Genomic DNA, 27,416 nt, shown 5'->3' with positions numbered 1-27,416 from the left:
CGGTGTCTGCCGCTCCTTGGTATTCTCCTGTGTTTTTATCCTGAGCTTCAATCTTCAGGCTTTCGGCCTATAGGAATTTTAAAAATGCATTTGGCCTACTGGTTTGGTTGGGCCTACTAATGGTGTCTGCCGCTCCTTGCTGTTCTCCTCCACTGAACAAAGCAGTGCTGCCTGTTTACTCCTGTTACCAATTTTGAACTACATTTAGCCTACTTTATTCTTTGGGCCTATATCTGTGTTTCCTCCTCATCCTGCCCATTGCCCAGCCACTGCTAGATGAGTCTGCCGGTACATTGACCCAGACCACTACATTCCCCTTGCACTCTACATAGCCAGTATCTGACCCTGCAGAAAGTCTGGTTCCCCTTCCCGCATACTATACCACCTTACACAGGGACAAAGAGGAAGGTGCAGATGAAAGTGCAGGTTCCTTCAACAGGTGGGGGGGCATACTCGTTGGTGACGTCACTGGCACAGGGCCCCTTCATAGTGCGCAAAAGTGTCTCTGCCGGTGGGAGGCGCCCCCGCCGTCAATCACAACGCCGTACTTTGAGGGGCCCTGTACCAGTGGCAATGCGAACGAGTGTGCCCCCCCGCTTGCTCAGTATCACAGCACTTGCAAGGTTGAAATACTTACCTCTCCCTGCTCCACCACCGTGACGTAGTCCACGTTTCCTGGGCCCACGAAAAACTTGAGCCAGCCCTACTCCCCCCACAACTGTTGCCAAATGACCCACAATTTTTCAATGGCTAACTATTATTATAAGGTAAATTAAGATTGACAAGCTTAAGTAACAAGAATTGATGTTTTTGGCATTAAAATGGGCTCTGTTGGTGTTTTCCTGTCCTCCACTCACAGCTGACTTTTATTCCCCATTGACTTGCATTGGGTTTCGTGTTTCAGTCGAATCCCTGACTTTTCGCAATAATCGGCCGATTTCACCCGACCCAACTTTTGACAAAGTCGGGTTTCGCGAAACCTGACTTGATCCTGAAGAAGTAAAAGTCGCTCAACCCTACTTTCAACCAATACAAATGTATTCACTGGGAAATGTCATTGTAACATTGAACAACCCTAGCTGGCCATGTGGTGTGTGACACATCATCAGACACATCATGTTTCATTTATGAAGGAGTGACTTTTAAAGTCACAAAGCCTATTTTATAGTGCATAAGGCGGTATTAATATTCTTAAATTGCCATTATCATACTGTTATTGCCTATGCAGTGAGTGGCTGCTCTGCCAAAAATTAGGATACACTCCAATACCCCTTTCACGAGACGTACAGGAGGGCCTCCTGAAGAAATGCTCCCATTATAAGAAAGTGGGTCTCCCAAGTTCCCATTTTTTTCATTTGGTACTGCCATACTGTTAGCCTATGCATTGAATGAAAAGTCTGCCCTGCACCAAAGTTACATGCACTCCAATAACTAGTGTTGAGCGATACCATCCGATACTTGAAAGTATCGGTATCGGAAAGTATCGGCCGATACCGGCAAAGTATCGGATCCAATCCGATACTGATACCCGATACCAATACAAGTCAATGGGACTCAAGTATCGGACGGTATTCCTGATGGTTCCCAGGGTCTGAAGGAGAGGAAACTCTCCTTCAGGCCCTGGGAACCATATTAATGTGTAAAATAAAGAATTAAAATAAAAAATATCGCTATACTCACCTGTCCGACGCAGCCGGGACCTCAGCGAGGGAACCGGCAGCATTGTTTGTTTAAAATTCGCGCTTTTACTTGGTTACGTGAAGTCCCGGCTTGTGATTGGTCAGGGCGGCCATGTTGCCGGGACGCGGACCAATCACAGCAAGCCGTGACGAAATTACGTCACGGCTTGCTGTGATTGGTCCGCGTCCCGGCAACATGGCCGCCATTAACCAATCACAAGCCGTGACGTCACGGGAGGCTGGACATGCGCGTATTTTGAAAAGCGCGCGTGTCCAGCCTCCAGTGACGTCCCGGCTTGTGATTGGTTAATGGCGGCCATGTTGCCGGGACGTCACTGGAGGCTGGACACGCGCGCTTTTCAAAATACGCGCATGTCCAGCCTCCCGTGACGTCCCGGCTTGTGATTGGTTAATGGCGGCCATGTTGCCGGGACGTCACTGGAGGCTGGACACGCGCGCTTTTCAAAATACGCGCATGTCCAGCCTCCCGTGACGTCCCGGCTTGTGATTGGTTAATGGCGGCCATGTTGCCGGGACGTCACTGGAGGCTGGACACGCGCGCTTTTCAAAATACGCGCATGTCCAGCCTCCCGTGACGTCCCGGCTTGTGATTGGTTAATGGCGGCCATGTTGCCGGGACGTCACTGGAGGCTGGACACGCGCGCTTTTCAAAATACGCGCATGTCCAGCCTCCCGTGACGTCACGGCTTGTGATTGGTTAATGGCGGCCATGTTGCCGGGACGTCACTGGAGGCTGGACACGCGCGCTTTTCAAAATACGCGCATGTCCAGCCTCCCGTGACGTCACGGCTTGTGATTGGTTAATGGCGGCCATGTTGCCGGGACGCGGACCAATCACAGCAAGCCGTGACGTAATTTCGTCACGGCTTGCTGTGATTGGTCCGCGTCCCGGCAACATGGCCGCCCTGACCAATCACAAGCCGGGACTTCACGTAACCAAGTAAAAGCGCGAAATTTAAACAAACAACGCTGCCGGTTCCCTCGCTGAGGTCCCGGCTGCGTCGGACAGGTGAGTATAGCGATATTTTTTTTTTAATTCTCTTTTTTACACATTATTACATTAATGTTGTTGCGATACCCGATACCCGATACCACAAAAGTATCGGATCTCGGTATCGGAAATTCCGATACAGCAAGTATCGGCCGATACCCGATACTTGCAGTATCGGAATGCTCAACACTACCAATAACCCCTGGAACAGACATCCTGAATGGCCACATGAAATAAAAAGTTCCCATTGTTATGAATTTGGTACTTCCATACTGGTTGCTTATGCATTGAATGCAAAGCCTGCCCTGCCCCAAAGTTACACGCACCCCAACAACCCTTTGAACAGACGTCCTGGATGGCCACATGAAACCAAAGTTCACATTATTAGGAATTAGGTACTGCCATACTGCTAGCGTATGCATTGAATGCAAGGCCTGCCCTGCACCAAAGTTACACACACCCCAATAAGCCCTTGAGCCCACATACTGGATGGCCACATGAAACCAAAGTTCCCATTTTTTTCTTTCAGTACTGCCATACTGTTAGCTTATGCATTGCATGCAAGGCCTGCCCTGCACCAAAGTAACACGCGCCCCAATAAACCTTGGAGGAGATGTAAAGGTGGGCATCCTGAAAACAATGTTCGTATTATTAGAAAGTGGGTCTCCCATAGTTTGCCTATGCAGTGAATGCAAGGCCTGCAAAAAATTAGGAGGCACTCCAATACCCCCTGAAAGAGATGTGGAGGAGGGCCTAATAAAAAAATGTTCCAATTATAAAGGAGCGGGTCTCCTATACTTGTAATGCCCATACACTAAGTGTATGGGCTGACAAACATTTCCCCCTGGGATACACATTTCTTTTTATTTAATTATTTACGGGCATCATAAACAGCCTTGCCAAAAAATAGAGTGGCCGTTGCATCACGGAATACGTTCACCCTGGTGTTCTAGTGGTGGTGTCTGAAGAGACGTGGTGGATGTCCTCCCAAGAATCTATTCCCAATTTAAAGGAGCAGGTCTCCTATATTTGGAATACCCATACACTAAGTGTATGGACTGATAAACATTTCCCCCTGGGGGTACACATTTTTTTTTTAAACTATTTATGGGCATCATAAACACCCTTGCCAAAAAATAGAGTGACTGTTGCATCACGGAATACATTCACCCTGGTGTTCTAGTGGTGGTGCCTGAAGAGATGTGGAGGATGTCCTCCTAAAAATCTATTTCCAATTTAAAGGAGCCGGTCTCCTATATTTGGAATGCCCATACACTTAGTGTATGGGCTGACCAACATGTCCCCCTGGGGGGGGGAAGACATTTTAATTTTTTTTAATTATTTACGGGCATCATAAACACCCTTGCAAAAAAATAGAGTGGCTGTAGCATCAAGGAACACATTGTGTGTTGCACGTGAGCCGATGTTCGACGGGCCATGTGTCCAGATAAAAACGGACATGTCTGCGTGTTTTGCACACGGACACACGGTCCATCAAAACACGCTGACATCTGCATAGACTCATTCATTTGAATGGGTCTACTTGTTTCATTGTCTCTGGTACGTGAGAAAACTGTCACTACAGATACCGGAGGCACTGACGTGTGAAACAGGCCTAAGGCTACTTTCACACTAGCGTCGTGCCGAGGTTCCCGACGCTAGCGTTGTCTCTGCCGCACAACGGGGGCAGTGGATGCATTTTTCCAGCGCATCCGCTGCCCCATTGTGAGGTGCGGGGAAGTGCAGGGAGGGGGGGGCGGAGTTCCGGCCGCGCATGCGCGGTCGGAAAAAGCGGACCGTCGGCGTCAAAAAACGTTACATGTAGCGTTTTTTGGTCCCGACGGTCCGCCACAACACGGCGCAACCGTCGCACGACGGTTGCGACGTGTGTCAATCCGTCGCAATATGTCGCTTAATGTTAGTCTATGGGGAAAAAACGCATCCTGCAAGCACTTTTGCAGGATGCGTTTTTTCGGCAAAACGACGCATTGTGGCGGATTGTAGTTAACACTAGTGTGAAAGTAGCCTTAGAGACTCTTTTTATCGTGAAAACTAGTTTTTGCATCACCATATTTTGAGCGTTATAATTTTTTCATATTTCAGCTAACAGAGTACCATTTTCGGGCACATGATGTTTTTTGATCTCTAGCTATTCTGATTTTTGGGAGGCAGAATTAACAAAAAACAGCAATTCAGGAATTGCTTATACAATAAAAACTATTTTATAGAAAAATAATTATTTTTGCATCACTTTATTCTGAGAGCTATAGCTTTTCTATTCTTCTGTTGATGGAGCTGTATGGCAACTTGTTTTTAGGAGGACAAGATAACGTTTCCAGCGGTACCATTTTTATTTACTTCCGTTTTTTATCGCGTTTTATTGCACTTTTGGTTCTACAGTATGATGATAATGCATTGCTTTTTGCCTCACTTTTTTTTACGGTGTTCACTGAATGTGTTAACTAGTGGGAGAGTTTTATAGAGTGTGTCGTTACGGACATGGCAATGCCAAATATGTGTACTTTTATTGTTTTTTTTATTTACATAAATAAATGTATTTATTGGGAAAAATTCTTTATGGATTAAAAAAAAAGATTACAGTTTGTAATTTTTTTTACAGTTATATGAAAAGGTTTGGGCACCCCTATTAATCTTAAGCTTAATGTTTTATAAAAATTGTTTTTTTTGCTACAGCTATTTCAGTTTCATATATCTAATAACTGTTGGACACAGTAATGTTTCTGCCTTGAAAAGAGGTTTATTGTACTAACAGAAAATGTGCAATCTGCATTCAAACAAAATTTGACAGGTGCATAAGTATGGGCACCCTTATCATTTTCTTGTTTTAAATACTCCTACCTACTATTTACTGACTTACTAAAGCACTTTTTTTGGTTTTGTAACCTCATTGAGCTTTGAACTTCATAGCCAGGTGTATGCAATCATGAGAAAAGCTACTTAAAGTGGCCACTTGCAAGTTGTTCTCCTGTTTGAATCTCCTCTGAAGAGTGGCATCATGGGCTCCTCAAAACAACTGTCAAATGATCTGAAAACAAAGATTATTCAACTTAGTTCTTCAGGGGAAGGATACTAAAAGCTGTCTAAGAGATATAACCTGTCAATTTCCACTGTGAGGAACATAGTAAGGAAATGGAAGAACACAGGTACAGTTCTTGTTAAGGCCAGAAGTGGCAGGCCAAGAAAAACACCAGAAAGGCAGAGAAGAAGAATGGGGAGATCAGTCAAGGACAATCCTCAGACCACCTCCAGAGAGCTGCAGCATCAACTTGCTGCAGATGGTGTCACTGTGCATCGGTCAACTATACAATGCACTTTGCACAAGGAGAAGCTGTATGGGAGAGTGATGCGAAAGAAGCCGTTTCTGCAAGCATGCCACAAACAGAGTCAGCTGAGGTATGCAAAAGCACATTTGGAGAAGCCAATTTCTTTTTGGAAGAAGGTCCTGTGGACTGATGAGTTGTTTGGTCATACAAAAAAGCATTATGCATGCAAAAAAACACAGCATTCCAAGAAAAACACTTGCTACTCACAGTAAAATTTGGTGGAGGTTCCATCATGCTCTGGGGCTGTGTGGCCAATGCCGGCACCGGGAATCTTGTTAAAGTTGAGAGACGCATGGATTCCTCTCAGTATCAGCAGATTCTTGACAAAAATGTTCATGAATCAGTGACAAAGTTGAAGTTACGCAGGGGATGGATCTTTCAGCAAGACAATGATCCAAAACACCGCTCCAAATCAACTCAGGCATTCATGCAGAGGAACAATTACACTGTTCTGGAATGGCCATTCCAGTCCCCAGACCTGAATATCATTGAACATCTGTGGGATCATTTGAAGAGGGCTGCCATGCTCGGCGACCATCAAACTTAACTGAACTGGAATTGTTTTGTAAAGAGGAATAGTCAAAAATACCTTCATCCAGGATCCAGGAACTCATTAAAAGCTACAGGAAGCGACTAGAGGCTGTTATTTTTGCAAAAGGAGGATCTACTAAATATTAATGTCACTTTTCTGGTGAGGTGCCCATACTTATGCACCCGTCAAATTTTGTTTGAATGCAGATTGCACATTTTCTGTTAGTACAATAAACCTCATTTCAAGGCAGAAATATTACTGTGTCCAACAGTTATTACATATATGAAACTGAAATAGCTGTTGCAAAAAAAACTATTTTTATAAAACATTAAGCTTAAGATTAATAGGGGTGCCCAAACTTTTTCATATAACTGTACTTTTTCACATTATCCCAGAATTGGGCATTACTATATTACATCAGATCGCTGATCTGACACTCTGCAATGCAGAGTATTAGATCAGGATCTAACAGTCAGGGAAGGAGGCACATCAGCAACTGCTCTCAGCAGTCACTCACAAGCCACAGTCCCTGCAGGACCCGGAAGGAGCCCATGGCCATCTTGGGGCCGGGGGTCTCCATGGAGACATCAGGACAATGAAATTCTCCTTCCTGCGCGATGCTCCACTATGCAGGCTGTCACTACTGACAGCAGCATCAGAGTGGTTAAAAGCCCACGATTAGTGCTAGCACTGATCGTGGGCATTGCTGTGGAGTGTCAGCTGTCACATACAGCTGACACCCACACCCATTCACCGCTGCGCTCAGCATGAGGCTACGCAATCGGTGCGCCATACTAGTACTGCTGTTTGTGGGAGCACATCTCCTGCAGAGCAGTACTTGTGCAGCACATGTCGGGAAGGGGTTAATGAAGTCCTTTAAAACATGTGGTCAGGGAAAGGGAGCAGGTGTGTGTGTCAGACAACCGCCGTTTCACATTTGAAGACGCTTCCTCCCATGTAAAGCACCATGGAAGAAATGGCGCTATAACAATAAATAATAATAATAATAATCTACTTCCTTTTGACACTCACTATGATTAACATAAAATATTTGCATATACAAACCAAACAGCAAATTAAAAATGAACATTTATTACCACAATTTAAGATTGACAGAGGAAGGAAGAATAGAAACAGTTAGAGGAAGACGGAAACATAATTTTTGTCATTTGGTCCGAAATGAACATGAGCATTTTTATTAATGATCCATCTGGTCCACTACTAGGACAACCGCTTCTCCTTCCCCATGTATTGCCTGGATAAAATAAAAACACATATACCCACCTTCTGTGCCAGCGCCATTCCAGAGGTGTTGGCATTTGCTCTCCCGTGACTCATGGGTGATTGTTATGATGCGTGAGTCTGGCGCCAAACCATTGCTGGTGTCACTGTCTTCTCCTTTGAACGTATACGTAATCAAAGGGTAGTGAGACAGCTGCTACAGCTCCCATCCCTTCTTGATTATGTACATGTCCGAAGGAGATGGTGATGCCATCAGTGATTGGGTGAGGGCTCACAGGTCATAACAACCGCACATGAGTCCCAGGAGAGCGAGTGCTGACACCCCTGGAATGGTGCTGGCACAAGAGACGAGTATAGGTGTTTTTATTTTATTGGGGTCAAAAATGGGGAATGAGAAAGGGTTATTCTCTACTCTTCAATGTGAGAAGTTCTTGCATAGCCAGCATACTCACCGGACAGGTCACCCATTGAGCATGTTTGCGATGCTCTGGATCGGCATATACAACAGCGTGGTCAAGTTCCTGCCAATATCCATCTGCAAATTGCCTCTTCAGAGAAGAAGAGGATTAAACTCTATAGCAATACCTGTTGGAAGTTAGCAATCCTACAAGTCACAATCAACCCTTTAACGAGTCGTGCAATATGACTTAGGAAAAAAGCCAAATCAGTATCCTGAGTCATATTGCACGACTCGTTAAAGTGCTTCACAGAAGTTTATAACGCAGAGCCGTGAAAATAAAAAATCATTTTTTCCACAAAAATGATTTTTTAGCCCCCAATTTTTTATTTTTCCAAGGGTAACAGGAGAAATTGGACCCCAAAAGGTGTTGCCCAATTTGTCCTGAGTATACTGATGCCCCATATGTGGGAGTACACCACTGCCTGGGTGAACGGCAGAGCTCAGAGGGGAGAGAGAACCCTAACCCTAATCCCAACCCTAACCCTAATCCCAACTCTAACTCTAACTTTAGCCCCAACCCTAACCTTAACTTTAGCCCCAACCCTAACCTTAACTTTAACCCCAACCCTAACCCTAACTTTAGCCCCAACCCTATCCCTACCCCTAACTTTAGCCCAACTCTAACCTTAATTGGAAAATTGAAATAAATACATTTTCTTCAGTTACTGCTCATGCGCGCCCCATTTTCTTCCAGGGAGAAGATGGCGGCACCCATGGGGGGAAGCAGGGGGGCTGTGGAGCACCGGGAGGTTCCGAGGGGGGATGCGATCACATCAGAGGAGAGAGAAAATAAATGGCACATCAGACCTTTTTTTTGTGGACGCCGCTATACGGTTAATAGCGGCGATCGCAAAACCGGGATGGGTAAAAACTGACCCGAATCATGTTCTCTGGGGACTCGGCTATGCCCAGCAACCAAGACCCCGGAGAAAATCCGACTCTGGGGGGCGCTATACACATTTTCCACAGCGCCGTTAATTAACCTCACTGTGGTTTAAGCACCCTAAATTGCTGCTGTGAAAAGGTGGTCATTAATGGGTTAATGTTCAAAGAAACTCACAAAATGAACAGCACACAGTATCCTCCGGATCGCAGCCAGGGCATCTCAACAGTCCATAAGCGAGACCGGTTGCCGCTAAGGGGTGCCAAGCGTTCGCTGCTCTTGGCTCTGTGTTACTGCACATCTAAGCTGGATATTATTATTATTATTATTATTATTCATTTTTATAGCGCCATTTATTCCATGGTGCTTTACATGTGAAAAAAAGAGCATACATAGACAAGTACAATAAAAATGACCAATACAAGGCACACACAAGTACAGAAGGAAAGATGACCGTGCCCGCGAGGGCTCCCAGTCTGCAGAGCCACCTGCTCTGCAATTTGTAAACAAAACTCTGACACACCAAACCCTTTGCTGCAGGGTTTTTAAATCTGTGGCCATGGGCCACTTGTAAGGCCTGGTCTGGAGGGAGCAGACAGCCCCACTACCATCCTGTAGTCCTCTCCAAAAATAAAAACCCTTATCGGGGTTTCCTAAACATTGCCTTGGTCAAATAACTTGACTAGGACCACACTCACTTTTATTTTGCACTGCAGCCACAGCTATATCTGTGCCTGCAATGCACTCCAGCGGGTTTAATACGCTTCTATGCGCATCCTGAGGGAAACATATCGATCCTCGCATATGATCCCCCTCGCTGCCTCACAGTGTGCATGTGTACATATAACAGCCTCCCATGAATAAATTCAATATATGTATAAACTGCTCAAAAAATAAAAATACCACTTCCTAGAAATCACTTAATGAAATATCCCAGTTGCAAATCTTTATTCATTACACAGTGGAATGTGATGAGAACAGTAAAACATAAAAATGGTCAAAGTAAAACAAAATTAATATCCCATGGAGGTCTATCTTTGGAATTATACTCATAATCAAAGTGGAAATCAAATTTCAGGCTGATTTAACTTCAGTGGACATGTCTCAAGACAAGTAAATGATGGTCAGTAGTATGTGTGGCCTCCACGTGGCTGTATGATCTCCCTACAATGACTGGGCATGCTCTTGATTAGGCAGCAGGTGTTCTGCTGAGTGCTCATCCTTGTTGAATCTGTCAATCTTGGTGTTCTCTAGCAATTGACAAACGTTCTGCACAGTTTTGGACTGTAAGCACAACACCCACTTCTGGACGTTGGGCCCTCATACCACCCTCATTGAGTCTGTTTCTGACAGTTTGAGCAGACACATGGATGTTAGTGGCCTGCTTGGAGGTCATTTTGCAGGGCTCTGGCACTTCTCCTCCTGTTCCTTCTTGCATTAAAAAGGAGGTAGCAGTCCTACTGCTGGGTTGTTACTTGCCTATCATGTCTACCTGTTGCCTGTTCCATTTGCACAACAGCAGGAGAAATTTATTCACCATCAATGTAGCTTCATAACTGGATGGGTTTATTTCACAGAAGTGTAATTAACTTGGAGTTGCAATGTGTTATTTAAGTGTTTCCTTTATTATATATAGTGATTTGCGAAAGTATTCACTTGTTTCTTTTTGTTCGTTTTTTACCTATTTTGTTACTTTGTTACATTACAGTAACATAGTAACATAGTTAGCAAGGCTTAAAAAAGACATTTGTCCATTCAGTTCAGCCTATATTCCATCATAATAAATCCCCAGATCTATGTCCTTCTAAAGAGCCTAATAACTGTAAGATACAATATTGTTACACTTCAGGAAGACATCAAGGCCTCTCTTGAACCCCTCGACTGAGTTCGCCATCACCACCTCCTCAGGCAAGACAAGAAATTCCAGATTCTCACTGCCATAACAGTAAAGAATCCTCTTCTATGTTGGTGGAAAAACCTTCTCTCCTCCATTCACAGAAAATGCCCCATCGTGACAGTCACCTTCCTTGGTATAAACAGATACAACCTCTGTGTTTAAATATTTTTGTAATCTAATTTGTGTGTGATGCATTAGCACTGAATAGTCTAAGTTTTAAAGTGAAGCTAAAAAAATATAAGCATAGATTAATGGGATCAAATAACTAAAAATTGGCTGCACATATGTATTCACCCCTTTTGCTATGAAGCCCCCCAAAATTTCTGATGCTAGTAATTCCCTTCATAAGTCGCATGCTTAGCAAAAGGAAGTTCACCTGTGTGCATGGTGTTGCAGCCTCTGTGGCCTTTTGAAGCAAGAAGCACCACTAACCAAACAACACCATGAAGTCAAACAAGTCAGGAACAAAAATGTTGAGAAGTACAAGTCAGGGTTCAGTTAAGATAAAATATTTCAATCTCTTATGATCCCTAGGGCGCCAACAAATTCATTATCATCAAATGAAAAGAAAAAGGTGCCTGTCACAATTACACCCCTCAGTGTGTCTGGGATGTAGTTACTGACAGCTCATCCGTTCAATCTGTCATAGAGGCATGCTGAAGCTGTCAGTGTTTTGATTGGCAACTTGGCTATCAAATCTGAGACTGGAAGGTGCTGACTGTTTCCAGGTGTTCATTGTCCCAGGTCATTGTTTGGCTGCTTAAATGGGCAATTAGTCCAAGACCTCATTCATTCAGCTAAGTGTGCTTTGTATTTCTGTGCCTTGTGTTCTGCTTGTTGATCTTTTGTTGCCTGACCATGCTTAGTGGTCTGACCATCCGTCTGTTTAACCCCTTTGTTCTGATCTGCTATCTTCCTGGTATTTTGACCTCGGACTGTTACCTCACTACAAACTTTGTCTCTTCCCTCTGTTTATGTTGTATCCTCCAGGCTCTTAACCCCTTACCGACATGCATCGTACATATACTGCTGTGCAGGAGCTGCGTTCCCACAAACAGCAGTACATGTACAGCAACATGATCGCATGGCCTCATTCTGAGTGCTGCAGCGATCAGGTGCGGATTTCAGCACTGTGTGAGAGCTGACACCCTGCAGCAACACCCACGAACGGTGCTGTCTGTAGTGATGAGAGCCTGCCTAATTTGACAGTGTGTGTCTCCAGAAGAATGAACTGGGCATAATGTACTGGTCTTTACAACGGCAGTTTGCTATTTTCACTCAGCAACATCCACTGCTGCTTGTTTCTGGAAAACACCCATGGAGTCAAAATTGTCACTACATCTGTAGATAAATTGCCAAAGGATTATAATTACCAAAATGTGGTCACTTGAGGGGAATTCTGCTTTTCTACCACTTAGAGGCTCTTTATATGGAATCCACAAACTATTCTAGGAAAATTTGTGTTCCACGAGGCATATAGCACTCCGTCCCTCCCGAGTCTCTCCGTATATTTAAGTAGTACTGTACAGCCACATATGGGGTATTGCCATGTTCAGTAGAAATTGTGGGACACATTTTGGTGCCATTTTTACTAATTTTCCAGTATGAAAATGTAAAACTTGGGCTAACACACAAAATTGGCGGTACAAATGTAAATTATTTTACCTTCACTGCTCAATGGTATAAAAGTTTGTGACAGGTGTCAATTGTTATGGTCTGGTGATTAAGGAGCGACAAGCGACTAGCTCTGAGCAGGTGGTAACTATACTGACCGCAGTTCCTAATCTTAACACAAACACTAGCAGTAGCCGTGGAATGTTCCTGTCACTCCCTGGACATCTCGTCACAGCCGGAGATCTAGCTACCCCTAAAGGTAGAAACAGGAATGCTATCTTGCCTCAGAGAAAATCCCCAAAGGATAGGACAGCCCCCCACAAATAATGACTGTGAGAGGAGAAGGAAATGACATACATAGTATGAAACAAGATTTAGCAAAGGAGGCCACTACTAGCTAGACAGAATTAGTACAGAACAGAAAACTATGCGGTCAGTAATAAAAACTAGAAAAAGTCCACCGCAGAGAAATGCAAAAATCTCCACACCTGACTAAAGGTGTGGAGGGCAAACTCTGCTGCCCAGAGCTTCCAGCTTAGCTAAATAGATCCATACTGATAAGCTGGACAAATGAGCAAAACATAGAAAATGCCAAACAACAAAGTCCACAACAAGTGAACTGCAAAAAGACAAGCAAGGACTTAGCTTTGCTGAAATGGTTAGAGTGGCAGGGAAAGCCTCAGAGAGCCATGACTCCAGGCTCAACAATTGACAACTGGCATTGAATTAGGGATAAGGATAGACTAATATAGCCGAGCCAGAAAGACGATCAGTGAGAACAGCTGATGATGCTAAATCCAAGAAGCAGCCATACCACTCAAAACCACAGGAGGGAGCCCAAGAGCAGAATTCACAAAAATGCTACTTATAACCACCGGAGGGAGCCCAAGAGCGGAATTCACAACAGTCAATATAATCACTGCACCCATAGATGGATTCACTGAGAAGTTTAGTTTGTAAAATGAGGTCACTTTTGGGGGGGTTCTGTTGTGTGGCACCTTAGGGGCTTTGCCAATATAACATGGTACCCTCATACAAGTGCAGCAAAATCTGCACTGTAATATGGCTCTACTTCCCTTCTGAGCTTTGCACTGCGCCTCAAAACTAGTTTTCGAACACATATGGGGTATCGGTGAACTCAGGATAATCAACAAATGTTTGGGTGCATTTTTTCCTTTAACCCTTGTGAAAATATTTTTGCGAGAAAAATTAGATTTATTATCTCTTTATTATTTATTTTCTCGGCTTAACTTTATAAACTTCAGTGAAGCATCTTTGGGTTCAAAGTGCTCCATACACATTTAGATAAATTTCCTAAGGGGTCTAGTTTCCAAAATGGTGTCACTTGTTGGGGGTTTCCACTGTTTAGGCATATCAATAGCTCTCCAAACTTGACATGGCATCCTCTAAATATGCCAGCAAATTTTTCATTCAAAAAGTCAAATCGCGCTCCTTCCCTTCCGAGCCCTGTCATGTACCCAAACAGTAGATTTCCTCCGCATGCTCAGGAGAAATTGCACAACAAATTGTATGGTCCATTTTCACCTGTTACCCTTGAAAAAGTAAGAAAAAACTAGGTCTAAAAGTAAGCTTTTATTAAAGAAAAGTAAATGTTTATTTTTTCCTTCTACATTCCAAAAATTCCTGTGAAGCACTTAAAGGGTTAATAAACTTCATGACTGTTGTTTTGAGTACCTTGAGGGGTGCAGTTTTTATAATGGTGTCACTTTTGGGTATTTTCTGTCATATGGGTCGTCAAAGTCCCCTTAAATATGAGGTGACCCCTAACAAAGTGGATTTGCAAATTTTGTTGCAAAAATGAGAAATCGCTGGTCAACTTTTAACCCTTATAACTTCCTAACAAAATAAAATTATGTTTCAAAAATTGTGCTTATGTAAAGTAGACATGTGTAAAATGGTATTTATTAACTATATTGTGAAATATGACTCTCTGATTTAAGGGCATAAAAATAAAAATTTTGAAAATTGCAAAATTTTCTAAATTTTGGCCAAATTACCATTTTATTAACAAGTAAAGAAAGTCATATCAAAGAAATTTTATCACTTTCATGAAGTACAATATGTCATGAGAAAACATTCTCAGAATTAGTGGGATCCATTAAAGCGTTTCAGAGTTATGACCACATAAAATGTCAGTGGTCAGAATTGCAAAAAGTGGCCTGGTCAGGAGGGTGAAAGCAGGCTTCAGGGCAAGGAGTTAATCTTGGACTCCTTCCTTTGCAATCCCCACTCATGTATTGTCATTTGTCAGTGAGAAATGACACAGTGTCACATTACTTCTGGCCTATACGTTTTCATTTTTGACAATTTGGTTCCTGAATTCACACTAAGTGACCAGGTTGTGAATTTGACCCAGATGAAAAAGGATCTGGCTAAGGAATGTCAGAGTCTGAAGTCATTAAAATATCAGTTGCAGGGACAGATCATTAATTTTATGATTACTACCTATAGTCATTCACTGCCGGCAGTGCCTGTGACGTCAATACCCAGTGATGTACAGTTTGTCTTTCCGAAACCTGTAATGACCCTCCCTGATAAATTTCTGGGAGAGAAAGACCAGTTTAGGGTGTTCATGGAGAGCTATAGGCTATTTTTAAACCTTGCGTCCACGGTAATCAGGGAATTAGTTCCAGCAGGTGGGAATAATCATGTCCCTACTGAGAGGGGTCTCTCAAACCTGGGGATTTTCCTTGTCCCCACAAACCCCAGATTGGTCATTTGTTGATGCCGTTTTTGAAAGTTTAGATCTATGGCAATGCCAACAGGATCCAGGTCGCTGACATTAAAATCAAGAACCTGGCACAGCTGAGGACTACTAGACTGAGTTGCAGCAGTAATCCAAGGAAGTTCTGTGGAATGATGCAGCTCTCAGGTATCAGTTTCAAAAAGGCCTTTCCACAACTCTTAAGGACACTCTAGTCCTTCATGATGCCCCTTGTTCTCTGGCGGAAACCATGACCCAGCTAATACGAATGGACAACAAAATCCGTGAAAGACATGAACGGCAGACTGACAATTATAGTTCCCCAGAGCAGGTCCATTTACAAGAGGTGGAGCCATTGGAGGTTAGAGTTGCCAGTCTTCATGTTGTAGAGAAAACAACGCAGACAAGATTTTGAACTCTGTCTGTACTGTGGTGTCTTTGGACATTTTCTCAAGAATTGCCAAACTCGCCATCAGGCAAGCATAGCATTAGGAGAACATCTGAGTCTCAGTGATGGCAACTCAGGTCACTCAGACTCCCAGTTACCTTTTTTTTCCTCTGATAATCCTTCAAGAACCAGGTGTTATCAACATTTTCATTCATTGACTGTGGATATGCTGCTAACTTTTTTTGATTTGAGAATGGTTCTAAAGTTAGGATTAGAGACAATTAGTCTAGAAAGACCCACTCAAATCTTCCTCATTGACAAGATACCATTAGCCCAGAATTTGGTCATGAGGATAATGGTGGATTTCACACTCAACAAGTTGCAGTACTCCACTCTGAATCCAGCTCCTGTTTTGTTTTAGATAATTTTCATGCAAGATTAGCACTGGGGCTTGAATGGTTGCAAATTCAAAATCCTGTTATTGATTGGGGTCAGAAGGAGATTGTTAAATGGAGCCCCAATTGTTACAAGAAATGTCTAAAATCTGTACAAATATTCTCTACTAGTCTGAAGTGTCTGCTGGGGTACCTGAAGGACTTCGAAGATGTGTTCTCTGAAAAAGAGGTGGAAATACTACCTCCCCATCATCCTTAGGATTATGCTATTAATCTTGTCCCTAATGCAAATTACCTAAAGCTCGTCTTTACAATTTGTCGGGGCCAGAATGGACCACCGTAAAAAAAAAATAGTTTATGAAAGGGTCATATCTGTCCTTCCTCCTCTGTAGCTTCCAGATTTGTCTTTAATAAAAAAGAAAGAAGGGGGTCTCCGTCTTTGCTTCGATTTCTCAAGAACTAAACAAAATCACGGTTGAAAACACTTACCCACTTCCACTCATCTCTGACCTATATAATCAGCTTCTGTGTCCAGGTAGTTTTCTAAACTTGATCCTAGAGGGGCTTACAATTTGATACGCATCTGACAGGGTGATGAGTGGAAAACTACATTCTTAACATCTGAGGGTCTATTGAAAATCTTGTCATGCCATTTGGGTTATCCAATGCAGCTGCTGTTTTAAAAATGTTGTGAATGATATTTTCTTTGATTCTATTGGAAGATTTGTTGTGATTTACCTGGATGATATTCCAATTTTCTCGCCCGATTTAGACTCTCATCAGGAAAATGTAAGTGTTATAATACATAGGTTACATGAGATCCCTCTTAACATTGTATCAGACTGGGGAATGAAATTTGTATCTAAATTATAGGGAGCATTTTGTAGTAAAATCAGGATTGCTTTGTCATTTTCATCTTCTTACTAGTGATGGGCAAACCTGACATGGACTTCTCTAGGACGTCTGTGTTACTGTTCGTGTTTGGCACCCCGAATATCGGGTGTTTCTTACTCTGTCATCTGCATGATCAGAGTAAAAAGTTTACTGGTGGTCACAGAGCCAATGGCTAATGTGAGTACTACTCCCATCAGCATACGCCTGCTTTCACTTATAACAGCGAGAGCCAGAGCATTCATCAGCTGATGCCTGCATTATAAATAAATAAATAATAAAAAATGATGTAGGATCTGTTCTATTTTTGATAACCAGCATGGCAAAACTGACAGCTGCGGGCTGTGAACCTTCAGTTGTCAGCATTATCATGGCTGGTTATCAAGAATAAATAATTTAAAAAAACAGCATGGGGTCCTCCCCATTTTCACAATCAGCCAAGATAAAGCAGATAGCTGTGGGCTGGTATTCTTAGGTTGGTAAAGAGCCAGCCTAGACCCAGCCTAAACATAGCAGCCTGCAGCTGTCCTAGTAAAGTCGCACCCAGTTCTAGCACTTTGACAGGCTCTTCCCACTTGCCCTGTGGCTGTGGCAAGTGGGGTAATATTTGTGAGGTTGATGTCATGTTTTTATTGTCACCTTACATTTTTCTCCCCTGCTTCTCAGCATGAACAGTCGCATGATGCCACCGTTCATGCTGAAGAGCACATGTTGCCCATATGGATTATGGCGTGGGACAGTATGGATTCTTTCCTCTTGAATAGGTGAGGGATATGTTTTTTTGTAAAACGGTGTGGACATATATTTCAAATAAAGGATTTTATTCACGCTGTGTTTATTTCCAAACTTTTACTATGGGATTAGTAATGGGGGAGTCTTATTGACGCCTCTCCATTACTAACCCCTGGGCTTAATGTCAGCTGACAATACAAAGGTGACATCAATTCCCAATGCAATTACCCCATTTGCCACCATAACAGGGCAAGTGGGAAGAGCAAGGATAAGGGCCAGACTTGGCACATCTTATGGATGCGAAATGCTGAAGTCTGATGTCTACCTTCCCATAAAATCAGACTTTGAAGAGAGATATTCACATCTACCCATTAATTCAGACTTCAGTCTTAGGGAGGTATTTGCACTAGACACGTTAGGACCCAGCAGATTTGAGACTGCCTTGTCGTTGGCTGAAGCTGTCAGTACTCCGTCATCCAGTCTGGTGCAGGGGTGTGCTGAGCTGTCAGTGTGCTGATTGACAGCTCAGCTTATCCAAGCTGAGATTGGGAGGAGCTGGCTGTCTTCATGTTTTCATTGTCACAGGTGTTTGCCAGGCTGTTTTTTTTTGTAAATCTGTTGCTACTTTATACCATGCATTTGCATGCTTTAGCAACTTAGTGTCAACTAACTTTCCTTTTTTCTTTTTTCAATACGTCATGCCATTCTGCAGCCTGAAGTCTGCCTTCCTTGTGAATCCCACATACTTTCATGAGCCATCTAAAATTCTTCACATACTTAACACCTTCTTGTTCAGCTACTATCTGGGGGCAGTATTCTCATCAGGAAGTAAAAGATCATCCTGTTTGCCCACTTTATTCCCCATTCTAAAAACTTCAAAAAGTTGATACAGCTTCTAACACTTTGTCTCAGACACTTCCCCTTTTCTCTGCTGGTGTATGTAAAGTCAATAAAGTCACAGGTAAAAACAGGTATCTCACAGCAAAGTCACAGAAACAGCTCAGTTTCAGTTCCTCAAAGTTTCTACACTGCAGCTAACACTTATTTCAGAATACAAAAACAGGAAATAGAGCAAAAACAAATGTGACAGTGTGATTTACAAGGGATATTTCCCTGCTAACAGCTTAGGGGAAGTGTACAAAATGCTACAGAGGTTACAACTCTATAATCAAAGAGACAGCACGTTACATTGCAAATATCAATAGACGTCTGGGAGAAATCATAGTAATACAGTAACAGTTAGCAAGGCCAAAAAAATACATTTGTCCATCCAGTTCAGCCTATATTCCGTCAAAATAAATCCCCAGATCTAACTTGGTTGTTACTCCCAGACCTCTGCCATATGTACATTCAGCTTCTGTGTGGTTTGTTTCTCTGTGCCTAAAGTTCGGTGTTTTGATCTTTAGTTGCCTGACCTTGGACCTTGTTCTGACCATCCATCTGTTTAACTTCTTATCCTCTGATCCACTGTCTTCCTGCTATTCTGACCTCGGAATGTTGCCTTCTTATGTATTTGTCTCTTCCTTCTGTTAATGACATACTCTCCTGGATTTTGACCTCAAATTCCTTGACTATCCCATCTCACAGCTTGTCTGTGAGAGGTGACTTAACATCACAATAATATGACAAAAAAAGCAGAGAAAAAAGAAAAAATTAAGATACAGATGTTCATTGTAATAAAAGTAGAGTGAAGCTTAAATATCAGGTTGCTATTGAACTGACAGGACAATTTAAAAGGGTAAGCATCCCATAAAGAGGGGTCAAAGATAGGACAACCGGAGTCCTTAGAGTTGAATTCCATGGATAGATGCCAACCTATTTGGCCAAGGTATTTAAATGCATGGCAAAGCTAGCAATCTGAAATGTTATTCTAGTGAAAGAAAGATTAGCTATTGTTCTGTAAGGACACTACAGTACTATTACTGTTATTATTTTCTATCCTAAATCAGCAGTTTTATTTTAGGTAGGAAGGAATAAAAGGTGCGCATACTCACAGCACATGGTTTTGTGTTGGAAGAAAATGCTCCTTATTAGAAATATTTTCTTTCCTTGCTACCTTGAAAAGGAATAAAGTTTCCTCCTATCTATCACTGAGATAAAGCTGAAGGACTCTGGAGAACAATAGTGCTCTGAGTCTTATCCAGTGTTACCACAAAAAGCTTACCTAGGCCATGACTGCAGGGAGCACAAAAGAAAGAAGCGTCTTTCAATTTTTCTGGCATGAATTCATTTGCATTGTTTTCCTTTTTTGTTAAGAATATGTTTAGATCATTGTTAAAGCTACCAACTGCAAAATCTAGCAAATATGATAACTTAAATTCATAAGCTATGCAGTGATGATTAAATGTAGGAGTTACGAATTGGAAAAAAGTTTTATATACAGTACAGGCTGCAAAATAAGAATGCTTTCAAAAATAGAAATATTAATATTCCATTTTTATCAATCAATAAAATTAAAATCAAGTGAGTTAAATATTTGCTGGGACCACTCATTGCCTTCAAAGCATCAATTTTTTTCAGTACCCTCGCACAGAGTTTTTGAAAGGAATCTGCAGGGAGAGTGTTCCAAACATCTTGGAGAACAAACCACAGATCCTCTGTGGATGTATGCTTATACAAGTCTTTCTGCTTCCTTCTGTTTCTTCATTTTATCATAGAAAGATTTAATCATGTTGAGATCAGGGCTCTGGTCACTTCCAGGAAGCTTTGTTCTTCTTCTTAAAGACATTGGATGTCTGTTTGGATTTGTTGTCCTGTTGAAGAATAAACTTGAAGCTAACCAGATGCCTCACTGATGATATTGCATGATAGATAAACATCTGCCTGTATTTTGCAGCATTATGGACTCCAAGAAATGGAAACGTTGAGGACTGTAGAAACAGTAGTTGGACAAACAAACGTAGTAAAGTAGATGAAAGACACATCATGTTTATGGAGCGCCCCCACTGCCGCAGGGCCGAGGGGTACCCGGTACCGGGCCTCTCTGTCTCGGTTCTGGGAGTGTCACGGTGGCTGGACCCGGTCCGTGACCCTGCTGAGGGGCGTCCAGTGAAAGTTGAGAATGTTGTGGTGTGGTGCAGGTCGCGGTGAATAACGAGGACACCAGGTTGCAGTCTCTTTACCTCTTTACTGAAGGCTTCAGGATCCTCAATCCGGAATACGGTTAACAGGGCTGTCTGAGACCGGCCGGTCCGATGGCACCTCCAGAGTTCCCTTTGCAGATGGAAATCTGTGCCTACCTTCTAGCGCTTGTGTGTTGTAGTCCTTCCCTGCTTAGCACCACGGGATAGTCCTCACAACTGTTGTGTCTGTTTCTGAAGTTCCCTCACAACTGATTCTGATGTTCTTCTCCGTCCCCCAGATGATATGGCTAGGATGCACCCGTATGACGGGAAGGCCTGGAGGTCTTCCGGGACCCTAGAGTCGCCCCTCTCCAACTGTTGCCCCCTATGTCTGCTTAGGTGATTTGGGTGAGACAGCCCGCCTATAATTGACTGTCCTGCCATAGGTTTGAAGTAAGGCCTGGAGCTCAATACTTCCTCGGCGTTTCCGGCCTCCGGCTACGCGCCTCAGTAGGATGTTGCCTCGGTCTTACAGCACGACTCCTACTGGTGTTTCTCCTTGTTGCGTTGATCTCGTTTCTCACTCTTCACAATAAACCTCGCTTCTTGTCCTTTCTTGGGGTACCGCCGCAATGAAGTGCAGGTGCGATCCCGTAACATTCTTTCTGTTCGCTAGGCCTCTGTCAGGATCCCACCCCTGACAGGGACCCCCCTGAATCTTCCCCTGCAACACCCTCTGCCACAGGATGTTGCCTGGTTCCATGTTATGATCCGGTGACCTTGGAGCCGCATGAAAGACTTTCTCAGGAGTAGGTGGTACCTGTACTGACCGCAAACCCTAAACTAACACCGTAACTAGAAGTAGCCATGGGATGTACCTAACACGTCCTAGACACCTCGACACAGCTGGAGGACTAAATACCCCTATAGATGGAAATGGGAATTCTATCTTGCCTCAGAGCAGAACCCCAAAGGATAGGCAGCCCCCCACAAATATTGACTGTGAGTATAAGAGGAAAAACACACGCAGGCAGAAAAACAGGATTTAGCAAAAGAGGCACATCTAGCTAAATAGAAAAGGATAGGACAGAATTCTAAGCGGTCAGTATTAAAATCCTAAAAATATCCACAGCAGATAATACAAATATTCTACATCTAACTAAAGACATAGAAAGTATATCTGCATCTCCTGAGAATCCAGCATGACTGAAAAATCCAAACAAAGTCTAAGCTGGACAAAAACACAATGAATTGCACTGAATTGCAAAGCACACTGCATGTGTGCACAGAGACAAAAAACCAGACACTTATCTTAGTTGAATTGGCAGCAGGGCATGAGGAGCCAGAGAGAGATGCAATCCCTCCAAGTACAATGGACAACTGGCATGGACTCATGGATCCTGCACACCTAAATACCTAATAGAGCTGCAATCAGCAGAAACACCTGCCCGGATTACAACCCCAAGACAACTGCACTACCACCAACAACCACCGGAGGGAGCCCAAGAGCAGAATTCACAACAGTACACCACCTTGAAGAGGGGTCACCGAACCCTCACCAGAGCCCCCAGGCCGATCAGGACGAGCCAGATGAAAGGCACGGACCAAATCAGCAGCATGGACATCAGAGGCAAAAACCCAAGAATTATCCTCCTGGCCATAACCCTTCCATTTGACAAGGTACTGAAGCCTCCGCCTCAAAAAGCGAGAATCCAAAATCTTCTCAACCACATACTCCAACTCCCCATCAACCAACACAGGAGCAGGAGGATCAACCGAGGGAACAACGGGCACCACATATTTCCGCAATAAAGATCTATGGAAAACATTATGGATGGCAAAAGAGGCCGAAAGGGCCAAACCAAAAAACTCCGGATTGATAATCTCAGAAATCCTATAAGGACAAATAAACCGAGGCTTAAACTTAGGGGAAGAAACCTTCATAGAAACATGACGGGAAGACAACCAGACCAAATCCCCAACCAGAAGCCGGGAACCAACACACCGATGACGGTTAGCAAAACGCTGAGCCTCTTCCTGAGACAACACCAAATTGTCCACCACATGAGCCCAAATCTGCTGCAACCTGTCAACCACAGAATCCACACCAGGACAATCAGAAGGTTCAACTTACCCCGAAGAAAAACGAGGATGAAAACCAAAATTACAAAAGAAGGGTGAAACCAAGGTAGCCGAACTAGCCCGATTATTAAGGGCAAACTCGGCCAATGGCAAGAAAGCCACCCAATCATCCTGATCAGCAGACACAAAGCATCTCAGATAAGTTTCTAAAGTCTGATTAGTTTGCTCGGTCTGGCCATTTGTCTGAGGATGAAATGAGGAAGAAAAAGACAAATCAATGCCCAGCTTAGAACAAAAGGCCCGCCAAAACCGAGAAACAAACTGGGACCCTCTGTCGGACACAATATTCTCTGGAATATCATGCAAACGAACCACATGCTGAAAAAACAACGGAACCAAATCAGAAGAGGAAGGCAATTTAGGCAAAGGCACCAAATGAACCATCTTAGAAAACCAGTCACAAACCACCCAGATAACCGACATCCTCTGGGAAACCGGAAGATCTGAAATAAAATCCATAGAAATATGCGTCCAGGGTCTCTCAGGGACCGGCAAAGGCAAAAGCAACCCACTAGCATGGGAACAACAAGGCTTGGCCCGCGTACAAGTCCCACAGGACTGCACTAAAGAACGCACATCACGCGACAAAGAAGGCCACCAAAAGGACCTACCAACCAAATCTCTGGTACCAAAAATACCAGGATGACCTGCCAACACAGAACAGTGAACCTCAGAAATCACTCTACTAGTCCATCTATCAGGAGCAAACAGTTTCCCCACAGGACAGCGGTCAGGTTTGTCAGCCTGAAATTCCTGCAGAACCCGTCGCAAATCAGGGGAAATGGCAGAAACGACCACCCCTTCCTTCAGAATGCCGACTGGCTCAAATACCTCAGGAGAATCAGGCAAAAAACTCCTAGAGAGGGCATCAGCCTTAACATTCTTAGAACCCGGAAGATACGAGACCACAAAATCAAAACGGGAGAAAAACAGGGACCATCGAGCCTGTCTAGGATTCAGCCGCTTGGCAGATTCGAGGTAAATCAGATTTTTATGATCGGTCAAGACCACAATACGGTGCTTGGCTCCCTCAAGCCAATGTCGCCATTCCTCAAATGCCCACTTCATAGCCAACAACTCCCGATTGCCGACATCATAATTGCGTTCAGCAGGCGAAAACTTACGGGAAAAGAAGGCACACGGTTTCATGAAGGAACCATCAGAATTCCTCTGAGAAAAAACGGCACCTGCCCCAATCTCAGAAGCGTCAACCTCAACCTGAAACGGAAGAGAAACATCTGGCTGACGCAACACCGGGGCAGAAGTAAATCGGCGTTTAAGCTCCTGAAAGGCAGAGATAGCCACAGGGGACCAATTTGTTACATCAGCGCCTTTCTTCGTCAAATCGGTCAGGGGTTTAACCACACTGGAGAAGTTAGCAATGAAACGGCGATAAAAATTAGCAAAGCCCAAAAATTTCTGAAGGCTCTTCACGGATGTGGGCTCAATCCAATCATGAATGGCCTGAACCTTAACCGGATCCATCTCTATAGATGAGGGAGAAAAAATGAAGCCCAAAAAAGAAACCTTCTGCACTCCAAAGAGACACTTAAACCCCTTCACAAACAAAGTATTATCACGAAGGATCTGAAATACCATCCTGACCTGTTTCACATGAGACTCCCAAACATCGGAAAAAATTAAGATGTCATCCAAATATACAATCATGAATTTATCAAGATAATTCCGGAAGATATCATGCATGAAGGACTGAAAAACAGATGGAGCATTAGAGAGCCCGAATGGCATCACAAGGTATTCAAAATGGCCTTCGGGCGTATTAAACGCAGTTTTCCATTCATCACCCTGCTTAATACGAACAAGATTATATGCCCCCCGAAGGTCAATTTTAGTAAACCAACTAGCCCCCTTAATCCTGGCAAACAAATCGGAAAGCAAAGGTAAAGGGTATTGAAACTTGACCGTGATCTTATACAAGAGGCGATAATCAATACAGGGTCTCAAGGAGCCATCCTTCTTAGCAACAAAAAAAATCCCGCTCCCAACGGTGAAGAAGATGGCCGAATATGCCCTTTCTCCAAAGACTCCTTAACATAACTCCGCATGGCAGTATGTTCCGGCACAGACAGGTCGAAAAGTCAGCCCTTAGGAAACTTACAGCCTGGAATCAAGTCAATAGCACAATCACAGTCCCTATGCGGTGGAAGGGAACTGGACTTGGGCTCATTGAATACATCCTGAAAATCAGACAAAAATTCTGGAACTTCAGAAGAGGAGGAAGAGGAGATTGACATCACAGGAACGTCATTATGAACCCCCTGACAACCCCAACTAGTCACAGACATAGACTTCCAATCCAACACAGGATTATGTATCTGCAACTAGGGTTGAGCGAAACGGGTCGTTCATTTTCAAAAGTCGCCGACTTTTGGCTAAGTCGGCGTCTCATGAAACCCGATCCGACCCCTGTGCTTGTCGGCCATGCGGTACGCGACTTTCGCGCCAAAGTCGCGTTTCAATGACGCGAAAAGCGCCATTTCTCAGCCAATGAAGGTAAACGCAGAGTGTGGGCAGCGTGATGACATAGGTCCTGGTCCCCACCATCTTAGAGAAGGGCATTGCAGTGATTGGCTTGCTGTCTGCGGCATCACAGGGGCTATAAAGGGGCGTTCCCGCCGACCGACATCTCACTGCTGCTGATCTGAGCTTAGGAAGAGGTTGCTGCCGCTTCGTCAGAAGCAGGGAGAGCATTAGGCAGGGTCCACTAACCACCAAACCGCTTGTGCTGTAGCGATTTCCACTGTCCAACACCACCTTCGGTGTGCAGGGACAGTGGAAGCTAAATTTTTTTTTTCTCTCAGCGCTGTAGCTCATTGGGCTGCCCTAGAAGGCTCCCTGATAGCTGTATTGCTGTGTGTACACCACTGTGGAAACCAACTGCTTTTTTCAAAGCACATATCCTCTTGTTCCTTCCTTTCTGCACAGCTATCTTTTTTGTTTGTCCACACTTTTTATTTAATTTGTGCATCAGTCCACTCCTATTGCTGCCTGCCATACCTGGCTGAGATTACTGCAGGGAGAAAGTAATTGTAGGACAGTCCCTGTTTTTTTTTTTGTGGGACATTAAGATTGGCATTTCTGCTAGAGTGCCATCCCTGTGTGTGCCATCTCTCACTGAGTGGGCCATAGAAAGCCTATTTATTTTTTTCCTTGATTTGGGTTTTAAAATCTACCTTAACAAAAAAACACTACATCAATCAGTGGGAGAAAAATATTGGCCTCAGTCAGGGCTTGTGTGCCACTCCTGTGTGTGCCATCTCTCACTTAGTGGGCCATAGACAGCCTTTTTTTAATTTTATTATTTGGTTTCTAAAGTCTCCCTGAAAAAAAACAAAAAAAAAAAAAACAGTGGGAGATTAATATTGCCCTTTCAGCTTGTGTGCCAGTCTTGACTCCTGGGTGTGCCACCTCTCTCTCTCAAATTGTGGGCCATAGAAAGCCTATTTATTTTTTGCTTGATTTGGGTTCTAAAATCTACCTTAAAAAAAACACTACATCAATCAGTGGGAGAAAAATATTGGCCTCAGTCAGGGCTTGTGTGCCACTCCTGTGTGTGCCATCTCTCACTCAGTGGGCCATAGAAAGCCTATTTATTTTTTTGCTTGATTTGGGTTCTAAAATCTACCTTAAAAATAAACACATCAATTAGTGGGAGAAAAATATTGGCCTCAGTCAGGGCTTGTGTGCCACTCCTGTGTGTGCCATCTCTCACTCAGTGGGCCATAGAAAGCCTTTTTTTTTTTTTTTTTTTTATTATTTGGTTTCTAAAGTCTCCCTGAAAAAAATAAAAATAAAAAAAAACAGTGGGAGATTAATATTGCCCTTTCAGCTTGTGTGCCAGTCTTGACTCCTGGGTGTGCCACCTCTCTCTCTCAAATTGTGGGCCATAGAAAGCCTATTTATTTTTTTGCTTGATTTGGGTTCTAAAATCTACCTTAAAAAAAAAACACTACATCAATCAGTGGGAGAAAAATATTGGCCTCAGTCAGGGCTTGTGTACCACTCCTGTGTGTGCCATCTCTCACTCAGTGGGCCATAGAAAGCCTATTTATTTTTTTGCTTGATTTGGGTTCGAAAATCTACCTTAAAAATAAACACTACATCAATCAGTGGGAGAAAAATATTGGCCTCAGTCAGGGCTTGTGTGCCACTCCTGTGTGTGCCATCTCTCACTCAGTGGGCCATAGAAAGCCTTTTTTTTAATTGTATTTTATTATTTGGTTTCTAAAGTCTCCCTGAAAAAAATAAAAATAAAAAAAAAACAGTGGGAGATTAATATTGCCCTTTCAGCTTGTGTGCCAGTCTTGACTCCTGGGTGTGCCACCTCTCTCTCTCAAATTGTGGGCCATAGAAAGCCTATTTATTTTTTTGCTTGATTTGGGTTCGAAAATCTACCT

The sequence above is a fragment of the Ranitomeya variabilis genome, chromosome 3 (assembly GCF_051348905.1).
Source record: "Ranitomeya variabilis isolate aRanVar5 chromosome 3, aRanVar5.hap1, whole genome shotgun sequence".
Taxonomy (NCBI): Eukaryota; Metazoa; Chordata; class Amphibia; order Anura; family Dendrobatidae; genus Ranitomeya; species Ranitomeya variabilis.
Note: the sequence above shows the minus strand (reverse complement) of the source record.